The 25,719-nt window shown below is 33.3% G+C and overlaps 1 long non-coding RNA gene across 1 annotated transcript in view; it reads right to left on the bottom strand.

Moving 5' to 3' along the window:
• Window positions 1–25,719, bottom strand: part of LOC135143019 (uncharacterized) — a 126,696-nt gene that overhangs the window by 67,053 nt on the left and 33,924 nt on the right. The window contains exon 2 of the long non-coding RNA XR_010282661.1: window positions 13,234–13,404. This is a non-coding gene — a long non-coding RNA (uncharacterized LOC135143019). The remainder of the gene's footprint in view (window positions 1–13,233; window positions 13,405–25,719) is intronic.

Below are 25,719 nucleotides of genomic sequence, written 5' to 3'. Positions count from 1 at the left end.
TCAAATTCTTGATTTTTATTTTTTATTTCTCGATTTTCCAATTTTCATTTTTTCTATTTTATATCACAATTTTTCGTTTTTTCATTTGTTTATTTTTTCAATGTTCTTTCGATTTTATAAGGTTTCGTTTATTCAATTTTTCAAACTTTCAATCTTTGATTTTTCAATTCCTCGATTTTCCAATTTTTAAATTTTTAGCTTTCCTGTTACCTAATTTTCCGATTTTGTTGATTTAATTGAAATTTTTCGATTTTGCACTTTTTCGATCAAGTTTCTATTTTTTTTATATCACAATTTTTCGTTTTTTCTTTTTCTTTCATGTTTCAATTTTTAAATTTTTTAATGTTTCGGTTTCATAATTTTTCCTTTTTTCAACTTTAATTTTTTTCATTTTTCAATTTTTCGTTTCCTCAATTTTTCATTTTCCCGATTTTTTAATTTTCATTTTTTTCGATTTTATGTCATAATTTTTCGTTTTTTCATTTCTTTTATCTTTTCAATGTTTCTTCCGATTTTATAATGTTTTGTTTATTCAATTTTTCAAATTTTCAATCTTTGATTTTTCAGTTCTTCGATTTTCCAATTTTTAAATTTTCCAATTTTGCAATTATTGGGTTTCCAATTACCAGATTTTCTCATCTCTTTAATTTTCAATATTTCGATTTTACAAAACATATTTCGGTTTTTCGATTTCACACTTTTTCGAATTACAAATTTCTCAATTTTTAATCTCTCGATCTTTATCTTCATTTCCAATTTTTAGATTTTTCATCTCATACTTTTACGATTTCAGATTTTTGATTTTTCAATTTTACAATTTTGCAATACATATTTTTGCATTTTTTTTATTCGAAATGCTGAAAAATCGAAAAAATGCTAATTGAACTGAAGAAACAAAAAATTGAAACATAAAAATCGAGAAACTTAAAAATCGAAAAAATTTATGAATCGAAAAATTGGAAAACCCAAAAGCTGTACAATCAAAAAATTATAGGATCTTAAAACATGTAAAGTCGAAAAACTGTAACATTGAAATATCGAAATATCGAGAAATTGAAAATTAAAAAACGAAAAATTGTAAATCAGAAAATTACAAAAAAAAAAGAAAAAAGAAAAATTATAAAATCAAAACATTAAAAAACGAAAAATTAAAGACGTGAAAAATTGATCGAAGAATTGAAAAATTAAAGATTGAAATATTCCAAAGATAGAAAATCGAAAAACTGAAAAATTTTAAAGTGAAAACTCGAAGAGTTGCATATTGTAAAATTGTAGAAACAAAAAAAAATGCAAAATTGAAAAGTTGCAAATCGAAAAACTGAAGAAACTAAAACTCGAAAGAATTGAAGCTGAAAAATCCAAAAATTATAGAAAACCGCATAATTGAAAAAATAAAGAAAATAGAAAGTCGAAAGAAAAATTGCAAAATCTACAAATGAAAAAATTCAAAAGTTGAAAACTTGAAGAATTGAAAAGTTCAAATCAAAAAATCAAAGTTATTAGGAATCAAAAATCTCAAAAAATGGTTGTGATTTTTCAAAAAAGCTAGATTTGTTGGGTTGCACTTCAACACTCTGTATATCATTTAATCTATGGCTGTACTTACATATACTAATTTAGTTTTATTAAAAATGTTTCACTTATTTTCTGTAAACTGTTATTATACTGTGCATATTATTAATATGGAAATTTCTTCCAAGAACCCATACACTTTATTACATTACCATGCACAGAAGACCAGCTTAACAAGAAAAAGAACCTCTCCCATCCATACCAACGAGATTTTATCTCCAAAAAAACTCCACTACCCACCAACAAAAACTGATAAATGATATCATTACAATTTGATAAACCCATCGCCCCATCCCCTCGCCATCACACGATTTGTCACCCCGTCCCATAAATAACCCCCGGCCACTTTATGTGGTGCAAACTACAACATCATGAACTCCGATCAAAATATATCCACCAAATAATGAAACCCATGCCAATAAATTTCCCGTAAAGACGCCACAATATAGACGTCAATAAGTCCTGACATTGCTAAATCGGCTCTAACAATGTACTCCACGAACAAAGGCCCTACCTGATTCGCCAGGGTCGGCTCCGATCCGCCGCCGAACCGCGCCAACAAAGCGCCGCCGCCGCGAGGGGCGAGTCCGGCCCTTGGCCGGCCCCGATATATCAATAGCGATCCGCACAATGATCAGCCCTTGCCGATACGTCACAACACCTCTCGACCGAACAAAGGGCTGCAAACCGCCGGCCCTTAGCCAAATCCATGTTAATATGTATTTTGGGATTTTCGGAGATTTATGGGGACCGAGAGGGAGAGGGTCACTCGCGGTATAGCAGAGGGCCCGTCGGCGTGCCGTGCGGGACGCTCCGAATTTCCAGCATCGCGACAGGATGGGTCCTTTCGGTGTCTCGTGCGGCGCGTAATGACGGTGTGTTCGCCGGTAGGCGGCCATCGCTCACCCCGTGGCGATGTGGCGTCCACCCGGAGATGTATATTTTCCTAGTTAGCGCTCGTCCGGCTCATAAAATAATGATAGAGCGTTGGCACGTATGAGGCAGACGGTTTGCGTTTTCGTGCAATAAAGACATTACGTTATCTCGAAAATTCGATTATAATTGGTCTTAACACCTGAGTTATGCGCCTGTAAATGCGATAATTGCCCCGCTTTGATGACCAAAAATTATACCCTTCTAAAATAATTTGTTTAATTCATTCCGGTGCCGAGGTTAAAAACCCCATCATGCACACATCTCTTGGTAGTGTACGCGTCGCCAGAATTTATAATTCCGATAATCAGCGCCCAAATTGAATAATTTACAGCTACTTAACGGAAGAATCTCGAGGAATTCCAGCCCCTTCGCCTCTCGGCGGAATGCGTGTGAAATCTTTTTCACGGAAATCTACCGGCGGAGTGCGTGGCCCAAACCGGACCAAAGGTCGGACTCGACGGATTTCCACGGTGGCGTGAAGTCGACGAGAACCTGAATTGGTTCTCGTTGTAAATTTTAAAAGCGATCTGATTTTTGGATTTTCCCGCTGGCTTTCTGGATTTCTGTGTGGCCTTATTTGTTGTAATGTTGTTTCTGGGTCAATTTGTTGTCTTCGGGAATTTAGTTGTTTATTTCAGTTTTTCTATCGTTGTCAATGTTTGCCCACTTTCCTCGCTCTGTTTACTTTCGTTGTCATTGTTGTACAAAGCCGGTTAAAATATTTGTGATTTTTTATAATTTTGTCATTGTTCATCGGTAGTGGTCTTCCTGTTGCCACTTTGCACAACTTTTTTTCCTAAGTTTGACTAACGTCAGGTCAATTTTATGCCTCCTTTTTAAAATATCTGTATCCTTCTATATCTTCCTCTGCTCATCAGTTCTTTATCGGTGTTTCGCCTCGTCGATTTTCTCTTTTTGTCCTGTTTTTGGCTTTACGTTGTTGTGAGTTTATGTATTCCCCTCTATTTTTCTATATTTTTTAGTTTATTCGCCAGTTTTCCTTTAAGTTATTCCTTATTTTTTGACTGGACCTTCTTTTCTTTCCTTGATCTTGTCTATTTTTGCATCCTTGCCTTAGATATCTGTTTTTGACTGTCCTATATCGATTTTCTCAACAGTTTGTCTGTGTCTTTTTAACTTGCTATCTGTCTGTTGCATCTGTTCCAATTTTACTATCATTGCTTTCCAAACTATGAATATGAAGCGCTGTTTCATAAGAAACAGAAGGAACAGAAGAAACATAAGGGAACAGAAGGGTAGGAAGAACAGAAGGAACAGAATAAACAGAATTAACAGAAGAAGGAGAAGAAATAAGAGGAACAAAACAGAGGGGTAAAAGGAATCAGAATCACCGGAAAGGACAGCAAGGATAGAGGGAATACAGAAGATCTAAACGACACAGGCAACCAAAGCAACACAGGGTCCAAAGGGAACAGAGACAACAAAAACAACACAGGGACCAAAGGGAACTATGATAACAGAATAAACAAAACAAAGGGAATAGAGAGAACAGAAAACAGAGGCAACCAAAGCAACAAAAAGAATTGAAGGAACAAAATGAACAGAATAAGCAGAACAAAGGAATCAGAAAAAACGAGCTAAGAGATAACAGATAGAACAGAATGGTAGAGGAAACAAAAGGAGCAGAATAAACAGAATTAACAAAAGGAACAGAAGGAACAAGAAGAGTAGAACAAAGAGAACAAAGGAAACAGAGTCAACAAAATGGGCAGCAAGGATAGACGGAACAGAAGATCTAAGGGGCAGAGGCAACAAAAGCAATATAGGGGGCAGAGGGAACAAAGACAACAAAGAGAACTGCAGCAATAGAATAAATCTGACAAGTTGAACATGGAGAACAGAGAAAGCAAAAGGAACCGAGGCAACAAAGGGAACTAAAAAAATTTAATGTATAGAACAGGAAGAACGGAGGAAACAGAGAGAACACAGCTATGAAAGAACATAGAAAACAAAAGAGTAGATGGACTAGAAGGAGTAGAATAAACAGAATGAGCAGAAGCAGAGGGAACAGAGAAAACAAAGGGAGTTGTAGCAGCAGAATAAACGAAACAAGGAGAACAGAGGAAGCAAAAAAAAAAACAAAAGAGTATGGGGAACAAAAAAAAACAGAAGGAACAAAAGGAACAAAAAGAAAAGAGGAAACAGAAGGAAAAGAATAGAGGGAACAAAGACAACATGTAGCAACAGAATTAATAGAATAAGTAGAACATAAAGAACAGATAATCCAGAAGAAACCGTGACAACAAAGGGAACTGAAGAAACATAATGAATAGAACATAGAGAACGGGTGAAACAGAGAGAACACAGTTAAGAAGGACAAGAGGGTAGAGAGAATAGAAGCAGTAGAATAATCAGAATGAGTAGAAGTAGAGGGAACAGAGAGAACAAATGAAGCTGTAGAAGAAAAATTTAAAAAATTTAAAAATTTAACAATCGAAAAATTAAAAGATCAAATATGAAAAATTGGATAATCGAAAAATCCCAAGAACTAGGAATCGAAACAAAAAAAAATCGAGAAATCTAAAAGTTTAAAAATTAAAAAATGAAAATACGTATTGAAAAATTTAAGAATGTAAAAGTTGAAAAATCGAGAAGTCGAAAATTGAAAAATCGAGAAATTGAAGAAGTCGAGGAATCTAAACATTGAAAATTATACAAATGGGAAAATCGAAAAGTCGAAACTTGGAAAAATCGATTAATCGGGAAATTGAGAAACTGAAAAATTCGAAACTTGGAAAAATCGATTAATCCGGAAATTGAGAAACCGAAAAATCTAAAAGTTTAAAAATTAAAAAATCAAAATACGTATTGAAAAATTTAAGAATGTAAAAGTCGAAAAATCGAGAAGTCGAAAAATCGAGAAGTCGAAAATTGAAAAATCGAAAAATTGAAGAAGTCGAGGAATCTAAACATTGAAAATTATACAAATGGGAAAATCGAAAAGTCGAAACTTGGAAAAATCGATTAATCGGGAAATTGAAAAACCGAAAATCTAAAAGTTCAAAATTAAAAAATGAAAATACGTATTGAAAAATTTAAGAATGTAAAAGTCGAAAAATCGAGACGACGAAAATTGAAAAATCGAAAAATTGAAGAAGTCGAGGAATCTAAACATTGAAAATTATACAAATGGGAAAATCGAAAAGTCGAAACTTGGAAAAATCGATTCATCGGGAAATTGAGAAACCGAAAATCTAAAAGTTTAAAAATTAAAAAATTAAAATACGTATTGAAAAATTTAAGAATGTAAAAGTCGAAAAATCGAGAAGTCGAAAATTGAAAAATCGAAAAATTGAAGAAGTCCAGGAATCTAAACATTGAAAATTATACAAATGGGAAAATCGAAAAGTCGAAACTTGGAAAAATCGATTAATCGGGAAATTGAGAAACCGAAAATCTAAAAGTTTAAAAATTAAAAAATTAAAATACGTATTGAAAAGTTTAAGAATGTAAAAGTCGAAAAATCGAGAAGTCGAAAATTGAAAAATCGAAAAATTGAAGAAGTCGAGGAATCTAAACATTGAAAATTATACAAATGGGAAAATCGACAAGTCGAAACTTGGAAAAATCGATTAATCGGGAAATTGAGAAACCGAAACATCTAAAAGTTTAAAAATTAAAAAATCAAAATACGTATTGAAAAATTTAAGAATGTAAAAGTTGAAAAATCAAGAAGTCGAAAATTGAAAAATCGAAAAATTGAAGAAGTCCAGGAATTTGAACATTGAAAATTATAAAAATAGGAAAATCGAAAAGTCGAAACTTGGAAAAATCGATTAATCGGGAAATTGAACAACCGAAAATCTGAAAGTTTAAAAATTAAAAAATTAAAACACGTATTGAAAAATTTAAGAATGTAAAAGTTGAAAAATCGAGAAGTCGAAAATTAAAAAATCGAAAAATTGAAAAAGCCCAGGAATCTAAACATTGAAAATTATACAAATGGGAAAATCGAAAAGTCGAAACTTGGAAAAATCGATTAATCGGGAAATTAAGAAACCGAAAATCTAAAAGTTTAAAAATTAAAAAATTAAAATAATTATTGAAAAATTTAAGAATGTAAAAGTTGAAAAATCGAGAAGTCGAAAATTCCAAAATCGAAAAATTGAAGAAGTCCAGGAATCTAAATTATACAAATGGGAAAATCAAAAAATCGAAAAGTCGAAGCTTGGAAATTGAGAAACCGAAAAATTTAAAAGTCGAAAAATAGAATAGAAAAACTGAGGCCTCGGAAAATCGAGAAAGCAAAAAACGGAAAAAATCGAAAATTCGAAAATTTGAAAAATTGAAAAATTGAAAAATCTCAACACTGAAATATCAAAAAATGGAAAATCGAGAAATTGAAAAATAGAAACATTGAAGGATAAAAAAGCCGAAAAATCCCAAAAATGAAAAATTGAATAAAATTGAAGCATCCAAAAATCGAAAAGCTGCTATACATAGCCACAATTTTGTTCTTTTTCTCCACAAATTTAATTTTGCTGACCATTTTACCAGTTATATATATAAATTTCACATCAATCGGTTCGGTAATCTCGGAGATTACCTGACTAATAAAAATATGGACAGACGGCAGACAGACAAACGGAAACGGGAGACACATTTTTTCGTACTCTAGAGTTCATGAAACGTCGAGATAACATAAAAGTGGCCAGTCGCCCAATGGACTCGATTAGAATATTGGCCAACTTACGCTGTTTTTAGCAGATTAAACAGAACAACGAGAACAGAGAGGACAGAGAAAACAAATGGAACAGATGAAACAGAAAACAGAAGAAACAAAAGGAACAAAGAGAACAGAGAGAACAAAGGACTAGAGGGAACACAAGAAACAAAGTGAACCGAAGATGGGCAAGCATGCAGTTGATAGAAAATTATAGACAAAAATATTTAAAATAAAGCAAAAATATCAAAGATAAAGACAAATAATCTACGAAATACAGAAAATACAAAAAATGTACGAAAAATACAAAAATAATGAGAAGATAGAAGAACATATGAAATAAATTTAAGAAATACAAAACACAAAAAATAAAAATAGTGAAAATATCAAAGACGACACAATCAGCAGTTCAAATGACAGAAATGAGAAAGTGACACAAATGGTCAAAATGACTAGAAATGACGGAAATAACAAAAATTGAAGAAATGACTGAAATGTCAGAAATCAAAGGAATCACTGAAGTAACCAGAAAAACGAGAAAGACGCCGAAAATGGAACAAGCGACTGAACTGAGAAACTTACCAATTTATCAAAATGGAAACAAATGACCTGATCTGATCTAACCTCAACGACAGGGTTGACGAAATGACCAGAAGCAATACACGAATGTCGGAAAGAAGAAATGCGAGAAGAAATTCAATCATGTTAGACATCAAGAGACAAAAACGAAAGAAACGACTAAACAATTTAAAAACGAGCTAAGGAAAAAAGTGGCGGAAATAACAGAAGTGCCTGGAGTGACAGACAGAAACGATACAAATGATTCTAAAATATGTTTTCATTTTTATAGTACGAAACTTCTCAGAATCTTTGTTAACACAATCCTAGTCATAACGAAGTTTATTTTATGCTTTATGGTGGCCCGGGGGTTCCGATTTAATGGATTTACACCTAACTTAAAGCTGACGCATTAAGGAAACTTTAACAATTAATTGCGTTGGCGTTATTTTAGTAGTTGATCTATTACAATCGCGGTAAAAGCCATTAAGAACGTATCTGATTTGATTCAAATGTTTATTAAGTTTAATTTGAAGAAACGCTATCCAGGTTTACAAACTACGCTTCTGAAATGTACCGCGACATGATCCATTGTGATTTAAATTGAACATAAATCCTGCAATAAGTTTTTATCGGGAACAATTTCGCAACAACCACTAATATTGGTATTCTAGTGCGACGAGCGTCGTTAACACAGATGTGTTCGTCAATGTTTTTTTCGACTCCGGCCCTGTCCCTCCTCGTCAAGCCCCCGCGTCATCTCTTTCGAGGTCTGATTAGAGCCGACATGATTCGACAAACAATACCGCGATCATCTGTCCGGAAAACAAATAGGTAAGTCCTCGAACAAGAAATCGCAGCATGTCATCGCGAACAATCGCGCTCCCGCCCCCGGACTCCTCCGGCCGGATAAGTGGTCCATGTATATTTATTCTGGAGCTCTCGGAGCGAAGATATGTCATTAAGATCAATAACGTGTGCGGCGGGGACGCGAAAATGTGGGGAGGACCGAACAGAAATATGAAAATGAAGCAACGGATAACAATAGCTGTCTGTGGATGTCGTCGAGTCCGCGGGGTTCCTGCGAGCTGATGGATTTCAATTTATTCCGCATGGAAATATTTTTTGATGGATGTTAGCTCTCTTGCTACACGCGAGTTATTTATTTAGAGCCGCGGGTTTATTTTTGAGATGCTTGCGCGCTGATTAATGGCGATTGCCGCGAAAATTTGGCAAGGGAGAGAGTAATTATCGGAGGATTATTAGGGGGCTTCCGGTGGAAATCTTTCGCCGGGGAAGGCACTTAAGGTTATGGATATTGCGGCTCTTACAACCGGAACGGCGAGATGGAGGACGAGGAGATGCGTATTATTAAATTCGCAAATTAACGTTTTCCCGTTTTGGCCGATCCGGGGGCTTATTGGGGCGGAGGACAAAAGTCGAGACCTTTGCCGGATTGTTACAGAATTATACAGGCTGTTTCATACAGACTTCACATTATCGTTATTTTTTTTTAGATCTCTCGCAGAAAATTCTTCCTACTGTGTGTATCTCAAATTTTTGTCGAAAATTGATGACGAATGTTTTCAAAGTGTGAATTTTTTCGTAATTTTTCAGTATTTTTTGAGTTTTATGAAAAAGTATGTATTCACTTAGAATTTTGACTTATTATACCTACTTATAATCGTGGTACGAGACTGATGATATGTTATATTTTTGGATCCATCTCGTTAAGATCTATCCCTAAGAATTTTTTGACAGTTTTCCGATTTTTTAAAAAAAATTTGTCGGTGTTCAAAAAATTGCTAAAAAAATTTCCCTGGTCAAGTTGAAGCTCCGGAGGTATTTTAACATGTCCATATGTTAATATATCTTGTGGTTTCTTTAAAATTATCGAAATGAAATGCGTCAAATTTTCAGATGATCAAAAAATTCGATTTGAACCTAGATATTTTGGATAATAGACACCATACGAACTTCTACGATTTTCCTCTGATAGACATAACATGTTTGGGTAAGTATGAATTTTTTCATAATTTTTATATAACTTTTCAGTTTTTCCAGAGTCGTGCTGAACGTGTTCTTTAGGAAAATTACCACTGTTAACTAAAAATTATGATTTGTAACTATGGTCTTGACCAGAAACTACTAATATGCTGTATTTTAAGATATTATTCGTCGAGATGTATCCTATAGAATTTTCTGGCGATTTTCTAGTGACACTGAAAAAAAAATTTTTTGGCATTTAATAGAACTTGAAAATTTTGACTTTCTCTTGAAAATCTTTAAAAACACACAAAAAAATTCTCCGCAGACAAGTTCAAATTCCTAAAATTTCCTGACAAACCCGTTTGTAGATACTTCCCCTCATTTCACAAAAAATGATAAAGTATGGCAAACTTTGAGATATTTTGAAAATTTGAAAGTTCTATTTTTGGAAAATGCTAACGTACTTATTTCTGAGTTTTTTTTTTGAAAAATTTAAGGTTCTAGGTACTCCTGTTTGGAAAGAATTTGAAAGTGCTTTGGAGCCTCTAATGTCTTTTCTTATACATAATAATTTAATTAAATTTCTTAGAAGAGTTTATCATTGCTAAAATCAGTCTTACCTTAGCAGGTACTAGCCCCGCCCACCCGCCCGTTTTTTTCTTAGAGGAAATCTCATTTGCCAAAATCACTCTTATCTTAGCAGGTACTAGCCCCGCCCACCCACCCTCTCCTTTCTTGGAAGGTATGTCATCTGCCAAAATCGATCTTATTTTACCAGGTACTAACCAGGCCCGCCCGTCCTCTATTTTCTTCTCATTTGCCAAAATTAGTCTTATCTCATCAAATATTAGCCCCGCCCACCCGCCCTCTATTTTCTTGAAGGGTATGTCATTTGCCAAAGTCAGTCTTATCTTAGCAAGTACTAGCCCCGCCTATCCCCCTCTTCTTATTCTAACGACTTGTATATAGTACTTCCTAACATGACTGATTTTGGCAAATGACATACCCTTCAAGAAAATAGAGGGTGGGTGGGCGGGGCTAGTACTTGCTCAGATAAGACTGATTTTGGCAAATAACATACCTTTCAAGTACATAGAGGGCGGGTGGGCGGGGCTAGTATTTGATGAGATAAGACTGATTTTGGCAATTTTGACATTTTCTACTATATAGTATATAGTATATAGATTCTTATAGATTACTTCCCTCAGAAGTTTTTGGAGATTTTCTAGTGAACAAAAAAATTTTTGGCATTTATATAATAGAATTTGAAAAATTTGACTTTACTTTGAGTCTTCAAAGAAATACAAAAAAATTCTCAGCAGACAAGTTCAAGTTCCTAAAATTTCTTTAGATGTCCGTGTACACTTGCTCCTATTTTACAAAAAATGCCAAAATATGGCAAATTTTGATGTATTTTAAAAATTCGAATTTGAACCTAGATATTTCGGTACGTAGCCATCGTACGAATTTCTAATTTTTTTCCTCAATAAACACGGGATTTCTGCTTAACACTAAATTTTTTCATAATTTTTGTCTTACCAGTTTTTATGGAGGCGTGCTGAATGTGTTCTTTTGGAAAAATACCATTATCGATGGTAAAAAAATTTCATTTGTATCCATCTTGGTCCGAGACTGCTATACGCTGTATTTTTCGATTTAATTTGTCGAGATTATCACTCAGGATTTTTTGGCGATTTTATAGTGACATTGAAAAAAAAAAACAATTTTTTGGCAATTAATAGAAATTGAAAATTTTTACTTTGTCTTGAAAGTCTTCAAAAAAATACAAAAAAATTCTGCTCAGACAAATTCAAGTTCCTAAAATTTCCCGACATGACCGTTTGTATATGCTTTACCTCATGTCATAAAAAATGCCAAAATATGGCAAATTCTGAGATATTTTAAAAATTCGAATTTGAACCTAGATATTTTGGAAAGTGGCCATCGTACGAACTTCTAATTTTTGTCCTCAATAAACACGGGATTTCTGCGTAACACTGAATTTTTTCATAATTTTTGTCTTGCCAGTTTTTGTGGAGTCCTGCCGAACGTGTTTTTTTGGAAAACTACCATTATTGATGGTTAAAAAATTTCATTTGTATCCATAATCTTGGTCCGAGACTACTAATATGCTATATTTTTCGATTTAATTTGTCGAGATCTATCCCTCAGAATTTTCTGGCGATTTTATAGGGACATTGAAAAAAAAAACAATTTTTTGGCATTTAATAGAACTTCAAAATTTTGACTTTCTCTGGAAAGTCTTCGAAAAAATATAAAAAAATTCTCTGCAGACAAGTTTAAGTTTCTAAAATTTCTTGACAAACCCGTTAGTAGATACTTCCCCTCATTTCACAAAAAATGCCAAACTATGGCAAATTTTGAGATATTTTAAAAAATCGAATTTGGACCTAAATATTTCGGAAAGTATTCATCGTACGATTTTGTAATTTTTTTCCTCAATAAACACGGGATTGTTGCTTAACACTGAATTTTTTCATAACTTTTGGGTTGTCAGTTTTTGTGGAGTCGGGCTGAATGTGTTCTTTTGGAAAAATACCATTATTGATGGTTAAAAACTTTCACTTGTACCCATAATCATGGTCGGAGATTACTAATATGATATATTTTTCGATTTAATTTGTCGAGATTTATCCCTCAGAATTTTCTGGCAATTTTCTAGTGACATTGAAAAAAAATCAATTTTTTAGCATTTCATAGAACTTCAAAATTTTGAATTTCTCTCGAAAGTCTTCAACAAAATACAAAAAAATTCTCCGCAGACAAGTTCAAGCTCCTGAAATTTCCTGACAAACCCATTAGTAGATACTTCGCCCCATTTCACAAAAAATGCCAAAATATGGCTAAATTTGAGATATTTTAAAAATTCGAATTTGAACCTAGATATTTTGGAAAGTGGCCATCGTACGAACTTCTAATTTTTGTCCTCAATAAACACGGGATTTCTGCGTAACACTGAATTTTTTCATAATTTTTGACTTACCAGTTTTTGTGGAGTCCTGCCGAACGTGTTTTTTTGGAAAACTACCATTATTGATGGTTAAAAAATTTCATTTGTATCCATAATCGTGGTCCGAGACTACTAATATGCTATATTTTTCGATTTAATTTGTCGAGATCTATCCCTCAGAATTTTCTGGCGATTTTATAGGGACATTGAAAAAAAAAAACAATTTTTCACATTTAATACAAGTTTAAAATTTTGACTTTCTCTTGAAAGTCTTCAAAAGAATGCAAAAAAATTCTGCGCAGACAAGTTCAAGTTTCTAAAATTTCCTGACATGACCGTTTGTATATACTTCCCCTCATTTCATAAAAAATACCAAAATATGGCAAATTCTGAGATATTTTAAAAATTCGAATTTGAACCTAGATATTTTGGAAAGTGGACATCGTGCAAACTTCTAGTTTTTTTCCTCAATAAACACGGGATTTCCGCCTAACACTGAATTTTTTCATAATTTTTGACTTACCAGTTTTTGTAGAGTCCTGCTGAACGTGTTCTTGTGAAAAAATACCATTATTGATGGTTAAAAAATTTCATTTGTACCCATTATCTTGGTCCGAGACCACTGATACGTTACACTTTTCGATTCAATTCGTCAAAATCTATCTTTCAGAATTTTCATCCATTTTCCAAGAACCTGGAAAAAAAAATAATTTTTAGATATTTAATAAATAGAATTCGAAAAGTTTGACTTCCCATTGAAAGTCTTCAGAAAATAAAACAATTCTCTACATCCAAATTCAAGCTCTTAAATTTTTTAACAAGTTTGTTTGTCGACATTTGACCTCATTTCACCAAAATTGCCAAAATCAGATTGGTAAATTTTGAGATATTTTAAAAATTCAAATCTGAAGCTAGGTAATTTGGAGACCAGCCACTAGTTTTTCAAATTTAAACGTAAATATTTTGGAAAACGGACACCATACGAACGAATTTTTTCATAATTTGTATCTGAAGTCGTTTTTGAGGAGCGCTTTTTCGAAAATATCTTTCGTTACACAAAAAATCAGGCCAGCACGCATTCAGGCCGATAACCAGCCTTTCGCTCTCCTTTCCCCTGCTCTTATTGTTTTAGATATTTTAAGTAATAACACACCCAATCCGCCACGGCTAGCCTTTGCCAATTTTTTAATAGACCGAGGAAGATTTGTGGTTGAGAAAAGAAAGGCAACCCACACAGGAAACTGTGTTTGACGTTTCGTTTGATGCAGTCGTAAATTCACTTAATTGGTTCTTAAGACAAGACTAATGGCAATTCTAAAAACTACCTACCAACAAAGATAATTTTTTATTGTTTTGTACATTTCATATCTTAAATACCATGACCGAAAAGACCATTAGCTACACTCGTTATCTGGGGAGATAAAATAATGGCTAAAAAAATTCCAGGGACTTTATTACGTTGTTAAAATTAGTGGTTTTGGAGGATGACTCCACGATAATTATACTTTTACATCTAATGCACACCTCCATCTGGATAACGCCACGGAATGTTATCTGTATTGTGGACGTACACAAGGTTTTTATGTTCCATGCTTCGCAATTTTTACCATTATTACCACCTAGTGTTATTATTAGTAATTGTGCCGTATTTGGTAGAAAACGCCTGTTTTATTTATGTTATTGGTGTCAAAACCCGTTTCTGTCGAAGACGGGTTGTCAAACTGATTGCATAAAATTTGCTTCGTACTTGGAAACAACCACTGTCTCATTCTTCCATCTGAGGCCTGTGTGGCTCGAGTGTGGTCATCGATTAATTGTTTCAAATAAACGTCTTATTAAGAGAAAGTTACTCATTTTCGTACTGAAAAGGCAAAATCTTCTCAATTAATGTAACTAAAACGCCCTTTTTTGCACTTGGTACCATAATGGGTGTACAGCGACAACTGCAGAATGAATATAAATCAGACTACTTGAAGTCTGGACTTGTCTTAAGCACCGACATAGTTTTACACTTTAGTTACATTTGTTTCGAACAGCCACATAAGGTCACATTTTTACTAATTACACCCCTTCCAGCATCCCTCGCAGCCCCCTTTGATCGATACCGTTAAAATCAGCAGACGTAAAGGATACCCCGAAAGGTCACCCCTTTGCGCCAGATCCCAGATACGTCATGCATCTCTCCCTGTTCTCGTCCGCCCCTCGAGCACGTCTTCAGATCGGCTCCTCGAAAATTGCAAGTAAGCCGAAAACGTGCATCGTCAGGACACGTGAAGTTTGAACTTTTTTTCCCGACCCTTGTCGCTAATAAATTTTAGATCTCGATTGATTTATTGCGGTCTGCGTTTCGAGGACTGTTTTATTTAACGTGTGATAAAACATGCAGAGAGTGGGACAGTCCGTTTAGCGTTGTTTATATAATTAATGAACATTCCTTCGTGTACATTTCGTGTAAAAAGCAAACATAATGCACAGTGATAAAGGCAGCGGTGAGGCAACACGCCAGCTATTAGTAGATTAAATTCCGGTTGCTGCATAAAATACGCCTCTGTGTTCCCCAGAACCCCCTCAGGTTCTTTTGTTTTTTTTTTTTTTGTTTGATTGATTATGAGGACAGTTTCACAAAAAAAAACAATTCCGGTTTGATATCTCGGTTATTTAAAAAAAAATTCTTATCTGAGATAGATGTGTAAATCTAAATGTGTGTTTGCCTTGCCTAGAAAAACGTAGGTATGTCTTAACACACCACTTCAAATCCCTCCGAGTATTATTTACTGTGACGCCACTTCCTTTTCAGAATTACTGTCAGCGAACTAGTCACACTGACAAAAAAATGGTGGTCTTCCGGCAGCATTCATCACGTTGTAACCACTTGCCCGAGGCGTTTCGCAAATGACTAAAATCACTCATTTATTGATACAACAAAGCTCTCCCAACTTCCAGCTCTCTAACTGTTGACTTTCCATAACCGTAATAGTCGATCGGCATTAAGTTAACAAGTGCAGCAATCAGAGCTCTCGGCAACATTTAGCAAAAAACCTTTTCCGCGCTCCCTCAGAAAATATCCACTTAAAATTTTAATATGCTTCTTCCTCCAGCATACAAGTTGCCCCTAATTTGGACGAAAATCAATAATTTTATTATTGTCGTAAAAAGTTTCCCTTCTTCGAGAACTCTTATTAAGTCTTAAACAGCTGATTCTTCCAATGGAGAATAGGCGCGGATCTCTCGCCGGCAAATTGGTTCTTATCAAATGAAAAACAATACGGCCCCTCGTAAAAACTACTATGAAATGATATAAGGACCGGGATTTACGCAGTGGGCGGAATTTAATTTACTAATAGCAGGTGACACGGAACGGCGAAAAATCTGGGCTAGAGTGACCTACGATCCTTTTCGTTCCAGTATTTCGTTTTTTTTCGATGTTTTATAACCGCTAGAGTACGGAAAATAGGTTTCCGTCTGTCTGTCTGTCCACCGTCTGTGTCCATTTTTATTAATCGGATAATATCCGAAATTACCGGACGACCAATGGTTGTCAAATTTTGTACGTACCGTATGCTAGGAATGTAATCTAAATAGATGGTAAAACGCTAACCAAAATTTGTCTAGTCATCCTCACCAACAATGGAATGAATTTCCAAATTTTACAAGAGTAATGTTACTATAATTTATAATAACAATGCCTGGACATCGAAATTTTTGTAAAAAAATCAATTGGATCACAATTTTTCAGTGTTTCAGTTGTGAGATTTTTCAATTTTTTTTGCGTCTATAAATTTTTCATGAATTTCGATTTCTTAAATTTTCGATTTTAAATTTATGATTTTTAATTTTTTTGATGTTTCTATTTCTCGCGTTTTCAATTTTTCGACTTCTCAATTTTACATTTTTCAGTCAGTTCTTCAATTTTTCGATTTTCTGTTTTTTGATTTTTCAGATTTTTATTCTCTCAAGTGTTCGATATGTGAAATTTTCGATTTTTTGAGTTCGATTTTTCGAGTTTTCCATTTGTCGATTTTTCATCTTTTAGGTTGTTCAGTTTTTGGATTTTTCAAATTTTCGAATTTTTTATTTTTCTTCAATTTTTCAACTTTACGATATTCGATTTATATATAGATTTCAGTTTTGGGTTTTTTCAATTTTTCGATTTTTTTTTATTTTAGTTTCTCGGATTTAGATTTTTCGGCTTTTTAATTTTTCGAGTTCTCATTTTTTCGAATTTACAGTTCTTCAATTTTTCAATTTTTTTATCTTTCAGTTTCTTGATGATTCGATTTTTTAACTTCTCGGTTTTAGATTTTTGGGTTTTTCAAATTTTCGATTTTGGAATTTTTCTCCTTTAAAATTTATCGATTTTTCAACGTTTCTCAATTTATCCAGATGTAGACGTTTCGATTTTTCTAAATACTAGATTTTTCTGTTTCAATTTTTTCGAGTTATCGAATTTTTGATGGTTCGATTTTCTCAAGGTTTCAATTTTTCAGTTCTTCGATTTTTCTATTTTTTAAATTCAGTTTTTAATGTTTCGATTTTTTGACCTCTCGATTTGAAATTTTTCAGTCAATTCTTCGATTTTTCAATTTTTGGACTTTTCAGACTTTTGACGTTTCAATTGTCGATTTTTTGACTTCCGACATTTCGAGTTTTCGATCTCCCGATTCTTCAGCTTTTCGAGTTTTCGGTTTTAAGTTTCTCAATTTTTCGAATCTTTAAATTTTAGATTTTTCGATTTACAGTTTATCAGTTTTTCAATTTTTTCATCTTTCGACTTCTGGAGTTTTAGATTTTTCAGTTTTTCTAATTTTTTATTTTTCATTTATCGTTTCTCGGTATTTAAATTTTTCAACTTTTCGGAATTAAATTTTTCGGTTCTTCAATTTTTCGACTTCTCATTTTTTCCAGTTTAAAAATTGAAGAACTATTTTTCTATTTTTCAGTCTTTTGATGTTTCGATATCTACATCTCTCGATTTTCGACTTCTCGGTTTTAGATTTTTGGGTTTTTCAAATTTTCCATTTTTACAATGTTTGATTTTCGAATTTTTTAATTTTTCGCTTTTTAATTTTCCAGTGTTTCGATTTTTCAGTTCAAAATTTCTCGATTTACCGAGATTTCGACGTTTCGATTATTCAATTGTTCAAATTTCCCGATTAGTCAATTTTTCAATTCTTCAGTTTTTCAATGTTTTAATTTTTGGTCTCCCTAAATTTTCGATTTTTCGATGTTTCGATTTTTCGAATAATCGATTTTTAGATTTTTCGGTTTCTTGACTTTGATTTTCCGATTTTTCGGTTTCTTAACTTTTCCACGTTTAGATTTTTCAATTTTTGGAGACTCCTATTTTCCGATTCTCCTATTTTCCGATTCTCCGATTTTTGGATTTTTAAGATTTTTGAATTTTCATTTTTTCAATTTTATTTTTTTTTTGTTTCGATTTCTTATCTTTCGATTTTTTGACTTCTCGATTTTAGATCTTTCAGTCAATTCCTCGATTTTTCGATTTTTCAGATTTTTGATTTTTCAATTGTTCGATATATAAATTCTCGATTTTTCGAGTTCGACTTTTCCATTTTTCGATATCTCAATTTTTCAGCTTTTCGGATGTTCAATTTTTCAATGTGTCAGTTTTGGTATTTTTCAGTTTTTCGAATTTTCAATTGTTCATTGATTTTCCAAGTTTTCGATTTTTTAAACGTTCGATTTTTTTAAATTATAGATTCTTCAATTTAAAATTTTTCAATACAGATTTCAAGTTTTCAATTTTTCGAATTCAAGTTTTTCAATTTTCCTACTTTTTGATTTTCCGATTTAACAAGTTTTCGATTTTCCAAATTTTCGAATTTTTCAATTTTTTGATGTCTCGATTGCTGGATTTTTCGAATTTTCAATTTCCCGGTTTTATATTGTTCGATTTTTTAATTTATCGATGTTTCAGTTTTTCGATGTTTTAATTTTTCTATTTCTTAATTTATCGAGATTTTGAAGTTTCGATCACTATTGTTCAATTTTCCGATTTTTCAATTTTTCGATTTTTGGATTTACCGATTTTTTAGATTTAAAATTTTTCAATTATTCAAATTTTTATTTTTCGCTTTAGGGGCTATTTGTTTTCTCGATTTCCCGATTTCTAGATTTCTCGATCCTTTCTTGTTTCGATCTTTGGATTTTTCAATTTCTCGATTTTACATTTTCCAGTTTTTCAGTTTTCCGATTTTTCAATTTTTCTATTTCTTGACTTATGTTCGATTTCCGGATTTTTCAGTTTTTCGACTTCTCAACTTTTCAATTTCTCTATATTTCATGTTTCGATTTTTCGATGTCTCAATGTTTTAACTTTTCAATTTTCAAATTTTTCGATGTTTCCACTTTTCAGTTTTTCGATTTCCAATTTCAGTTTTCGTCAATTCAATCTCGGAATTTTTAATTTTCTCATTTTTCAATTTTTCGATTCTCCAAATTTTCGATTTTACATTTTTTGGGGTTTTTCCTTATTTTTCAATTTTTTAATATATGTTTTAATTTTTCAATTTTCGAATTTTCGTTTTCTCGGTTTTTCAGTTTTTAAAGTTTTTCGACTTTTAAATTTTTTGATATCTCGATTTTTCAAGTTTTCGATTTTAGGATATTTTCAGTTTTTGCAATTTTTCCATTTTTTGATTATGAATTTTTCAATTTTTTGAATCTTAGTTTGCGGGAGTGTTACTTACGCCACTAATTTTAACATTACAGAAGTTATCACAAAAAAACGCAAAATCAATTTTTGTAACTTTTCAAAGAAGGGGGATTTGTTTGATTGCACTTCAGAGGCGAGGGAAACTCACTAAACAACCTTCGATCATTATGAATGGCATTTATTGTAATTATTATTATTCGTTAAACGATTTAAATGTTTTAGGGTGGATTTGTTATGTGTGGTGTACTGTAGGGGTCACACTGTGGTCCTGTTCTTTTTCCGCTCTTTATTAATGATTTGCAATTTCGTTTAAAATTCTCAGTACAATTTGGACAATCAATTCTAATGGTGTGTGTGCAATGAATTATTTGCTAATAAATAAAAACCAGTCCATTTAACGATTTTTAACCAAACCCCAAATTTCCATGTTCCCAGAGCGTGAAATGGTCTAAATCCTGGAGCAAACTCCTCTTCCGCCAAGCCACCCCCCGCCCCCGTAAGCTATCTCTCCGCTTTGATAGCACGTACTTGATTGTAACCAAGCAGATAACTTACACAAACTTGTATTATATTGCACAAATGTCGAAATAGTTCAAGTATAGCTCAGAAGCCCTCCCTCCCCCGCACCCTCCATCCCGTAAAATTTTCTCCTCGTCCCTGTAAATTTCCAGATAGAATTGTCATTTCCCATGTAACACTACCAGCCGCCGAAGCGGCATACTAAGCAGCCCCACGCCGCCGCCCCCGCGCCTCTCCCCCGCCCCCACCATGCATCGCACCCGGAACTTTTCCATTTTCCTGCAGCGCTCCCTCCCCCTCCTCCCCCGTTCTTTTCCGTATTCTTAGCATTAGTCAAGCTGTCCGCCCCGAAGGAACCCGTCACACACTCACATACGATACGTCGGAGGGTGTAACCGTCGCCGCCCCCAGTTTTCTTAGCTGCGGCTCTATCCGGGCACCGATATCCAGTCAATCGGAATCGATACGGAAAAATGGCGCATCTGCTCCAGAGCGAGCCCCTAGATCGCACGATGCACCCAGGCCACGGTACACCCAACAGTACTTGGAGGAGCATCCAGTCTTAATTGCCCGTTTTTGCTCCCACTCGGTATGCCTGATTGCTGCGGCGGCGGCGGCCCTAATGAATGGTCACCCGGAGGAGCCGTCTTGACCTGCCCCAAGCCGTCTAATTTCACTCTTTAAAAATACTTTCCCTTGACTTCCATCCTCGTTCATTATTCCCCTCGTGACCCAGTGCGCTTCTTTAATAAGCGCACAACGCAAGCGCCACAGCTTCAATTAGCTGCGCCGCGGCGCTTAATTACCTCCGGGAACGTCGGTCGGGGGCGGCGGTTCAAGGCCGCCGAGGGTCACTAACCCACTTTCGGCGCAATTAGGGTACGGACTTTGGGAAGTTGGAGGCGCGGGACATGGTCGGCTCGAGCTTTCGGACGCTGGGTTGGCGCGGGCGGGGGGATGAAGAGGTGATGTTGACGCAGAGAAATCACAAAGTGTTCTTGTTATGGTTTGTAATGGAAAATTTGTCAATTTTGCTGGTTGAATCTTTGCTAGAAGGTTTTTGCTTATTCTATTCTAATAAATATAATTTTGATATTTTGATTTTGATCAGAATTGAAAGAAAAATGTTAAGATCTTGAGAAAAACTTTCACTTCACTAGCTGTAACTAGAGAAAATGTGTTTGAAATCCTAAAATTTATTTTTTTAAATTTTATTTCAAAGTCTAAGTACAATTGTTTAAATATTTTAAGTTATTAAGAAAAACTCCCATGGCAAAAGTTGGAACTGGAAAAATGTTTTCCAAGTCCTGAGATTCAATTTTTCAGATTCTATTTTAAAGTCGGTCAAACTTCAGTTCACTGAAAATAAACCAAAATATTCAAAATTTGTTTCTCACATTTTTGTTCAAAATTTTACTTTTTCGTTTATTCCAATTCTTTAAGACATTAACTGAGGGAAGCAGATCAGCTCAGGTCATGTCATGTTATATCAGGTTAGGTCAGGTCAGGTCAGATCAGATCAATTCACGGAAGCAATTTTTTTTTTATTTATAGATTTTTTAAATTTAAAATTTTTCAATAGTTCAAATTTCAATTTTTCGTTTTTGGGCTATTTCACCTTCTCGATTTCTCAATTTTTAATTTTAGATTTTTCGATTTTCAGTTTTTCGGTTTTACGTTTTTTAATGTTTCCATTTCCTTCATCAGTTATTTGATTTTCGAATTTCCGATTTCTCGAATTTTCCAGTCTTCGGTTTGTCAATTTTTGAACATTTCAATTTTGAGAATATTTCAATTGCTGGGTTTTTAAATTTTTCGATTTGTTAAATTTTTAATGTTTCAATTTTTTTACTCTTCGACTCTTCAGTTTTTTGATTTTTCAATTTTTCCTTCTTTCAGTTTTTCGGTTTTTCATTTTTTTTAATTTTTCAATTTCTAACAAATTTTAATTTTTCGCTTTTGGGCTCTTTCGATTTCTCGATCGTTTAATGTTTCTATTTCAGTTTTCCAATTTTTTAACGTTTCGATTTTTCAAATTTTTGATTTTTGAATTTTACATTTTTCGATTTTCAGTTTTACGATTTTTGGTGTTTCCATTTCCTTCTTTTTCAATTGTTTGATTTTCGAATTTTCGATTTCTCAAATTTTCAAGTTTTCGATTTGTCAATTTTTCTACAATTCTATTCTGGGAATTTTTCAATTTCTGGGTTTTTCCATTTTTTTATTTGTTAAATTTTTGATTTTTCAATTTTTGACTGTTCGACTCATCAATTTTTCGTTTTTTCAGTTTTTCGATTCTTCCGTTATTCAAATTTTAGTTTTTCGCTTTTGGGTTCTTTCGATTTGTCGACTTTTCGAATTTTCGACTTCTCGACTTTTCGATTTCTCGATGGTTTCATGTTTCAATTTCTCAATCGTCTGCTGTTTGGATTTTACGATTTCTGTTTTCCTATTTTTCGGTTTTTCGATTTGTGAACTTTTCGTTTTTCCAATTTTTCGAGTTCCCAAATTTTCGTCATTTCAGTTTTGGAATCTTTTAATTTTTCAATTTTTCAGTTTTTCAATTCTTCTATTTTTCGATTTATAAATTTTTCCTTTTTTTTAATTTTTGATGTTTTGATTTCCCGATTCCTCGTTTTTTAACTTTCCAGATTTTCGATTTTTCCATTTTTCGATTTTTCGAGTTTCAATTTCACGATTTTTGGTGTTTCCATTCTCCTCTTTTTCAATTTTTAAGTTTTAAAATTTTTAATTTTTCGGTTTTTTTGACTGTCCGACTCTTCCATTTTCCAATTTTTCGGTTTTTCAGTTTTCGATTTTTCATTTTTTAATTTTCCTATTTTTCAAATTCCAATTTTTCTTTGAGCTATTTCGATTTCTCAACTTTATTCGAAATATTTCAATTTTTCAATGTTTGGATTTTTTTAATTCTGTTTTCCATTTTTTGGCGTTTTGATTTTCCAATTTTTCAACGTTTCGATTTTCCAGTTTTTCGAGTTCCTAATTTTTCATCATTTCAGTTTTGGAATTTTCCGATTTTTTGATTTTTCAGTCTTTCGTTTTTTTTTAATTACCGATTTTTCGTGTTTTAACTTTCAGTTTTTCGATTATTCAATTTTTCAATTTTTAACTTTTACATTTTTCAGTTTTTAATTTTACGTTTTTTGGTATTTCCACTTCCTTGCTTTTCAATTTTTGGAATTTTTCAATTTCTGAGTATTTTAATTTTTCGATTTTTTTACTTTTCGGCCTTGATTTTTGGATTTTACAATTTTTCGGTTTTCAAAATTTTCGACTTTTAAAGCTTTTTAATTTCTCAATTTCTAGATTTATCGAGATTCCGATGTTTGAATTTTTCAAATTTTTGTTCAAAATTTTCCTTTTTTGTTTATTCTAATTGTTTAATACACACACTAACTTAACAGTTGTTAAAAACCATGTTAAAATATTATTTTTAAGCTTCTGTTCCTTCTAAAAACCCCAGAACAAAAAAATGTGTATAAAGCTTTGACTTTTCTTTTCTAAGGGAAAAACAGCAGCAATTTGCTCTTAAAATCTTAAAATATTTTGCAGAAAATGCAGTTTTTGAAGATCTTGAAGCAAGAAAAAGTTTAAAATGTTTTGAATATTTTAATTTTTAATATTTCTAGAAAATAAATAAAACACCAAAGAGGTTAGGAACACTACTTACAAATATACAGGGTGGTTAAAAAAGGACACACTAACTCTACAACTCGTTGTTAAGGACTGTTTATTGAGTAACGCAAAAATAATTTAAAAAGTTCGTGGACCCAAATCTACGCTTATTTAAGTAGCTAATTTTTCACATTTTTGAAATCAATCTGTCTAATTTGATATTTTGTTTTTGTAAATGAATGTCAAGCAAGCAATTTTTTAATTATTTTTCTCCTAATAATAATTTTTTCTCAAATTCTGTAAATTAATACAAAATTTGTTTTTTTAACAATTTTTTTTACAAATTTTATTGTTTTTAATAAATAATACAATATGTTATTCTTTTTTAAACATTCAAAAATTTTGAAAAAAAATTCTGGAAAGACAAAATTTGCTGCCAAGTTGTTGATATTTTTAATCAAAATTTCACCTTTTTTGAATACTAATTGAATGATTGTGGTTTTTTTCAAAATATTTTACAGAATACAATGAATTGGTAAACACTGATCTATTGAAATTATATTAAGAAAACAATTTCAAGTAAAATCAAGTGCCAACATTTTTTTTAAATTTACAATCATATTTTATTTTAGTTAAAATCAAAAATATTTCGTAGTTTTCTAAACAAAAAACACCAGTATTAAAGAACAAATGTAAAAAATTAAATTTTAGCGATATTGTTCATTTTTCAAGTAATTTTGATCTGTAAAAATATTCCAATACAAGCGATTTTCCAATTTGTTATCCTTATTTCAAGTTTTATTATTTAAAAAAAATTATGAACCTACGATCTTTACTTTTTTTTTATTTTATTGAAGAGTCAAAATTGTCTTTTAGTTGTCTAAAGACGTTGGTGAAAATCTGGAGTAAAACTGTATCGAAATACACAGAAATTACGAAAATTGGTACTTGATGAAATGTGCCCATTTTTTTTTCGGTGTCTTCAAACTAAATTTGACACTTTTCCCTTAATTTTGATTTTGCAATTAGATTTTTTTTCAAAAAGTGTTGAGGTTGTTTTTAAAATCCTGTCCTGTTTTTGGCTTTACGAACTTTATTAAAAATAGAAAAACTTATAACGCGATGACGTCATCAGTTTACGCAGAGGATGAATAGAACGTTCAAACTTTCAACAGTCGATAATTCCAGACAACAAACTCGTATTTTAGTACTTAACAACTTAAAAAACTCAAGAAAAAGTGAAATTAAAGTCACTTTTGCCAACTCTAAGTTTAACAACCCGCCTAGAAAAATCTTCCACTACAATCATGTAAACACCCCATCCCCCTCGCAAAAACTGCAACTTTTGCTCGATTTAGCGTCGATTTCCCTCTGGACGCAATGGCCCGTTCCACACGGCCCATAAACCCAGCATCCTCCCATATGCCGCCGCCGCCTCGTCTGCCTTTTTCCCGGCGACACTTTCCCGAAGCAGGGAAACCGCCCAATCCCGGAGTGTAGGTGTTCGAATGTGAAGTATTGATGACGCGAAGGGCGCTTGCGTGTCCCGTTTTCTTCGCTCTCTCCACATAGTGGGACGCGGGGAGCGTGTGTATTTTTCGGGGTGGCGCGGGGCTTTTTGCACATCCACATCCAGGCCGGCGCTATTTTTCATCCGGGTGGAGCCGGAACACGGTGTGTGCCTCACCCTACATCGATCGCCCGGAGGCCTCCTTCTATGCACATTATGCCTTCTCCTCACGTTCACACAAAGAAATCACCTCGCATCGCTTCCATTTATCATACGGCATCTTGGATTGCGGGACGGGCGTTGGCCGGCGGAGGCGATGGGAACGACCGGACGGCGAAAACGGGGGTTGGAGCCGAAAGAGTTGAGTTGACGCAGAGCGGCGGCTTCGGAGTCGCTTTGTTGGCTAGGTTTGGGGAAAAACTACCTAAGGTGTGAATGAGACATAATTTGTAATCGAGGCATCCTTGGAATTGAATCCGTACGTCTCTGAAATCTGATAACACCACTCCGTGAAAAAAATTGGTCGAACATTATTTCGAACGAACTTCTTTGAAAAATTACGCAAATTTTTTGTGATTTTTTTTTCTTGATAACCTCTAAAGAGTAAAAACCACAGGCGGAAATAACACTCCCGCAGATTTTTGACATCAATTTCTGTTGTTTTTGTT

This window comes from Zophobas morio, unplaced genomic scaffold, assembly GCF_036711695.1.
Source record: "Zophobas morio isolate AGI-343-1 ecotype UQ-CSIRO unplaced genomic scaffold, CSIRO_AGI_Zmor_V1 ptg000057l, whole genome shotgun sequence".
Lineage (NCBI taxonomy): Eukaryota > Metazoa > Arthropoda > Insecta > Coleoptera > Tenebrionidae > Zophobas > Zophobas morio.
The sequence above is the reverse complement of the archived record's forward strand: the minus strand, read 5'-3'. Positions and strand labels throughout refer to the sequence as shown.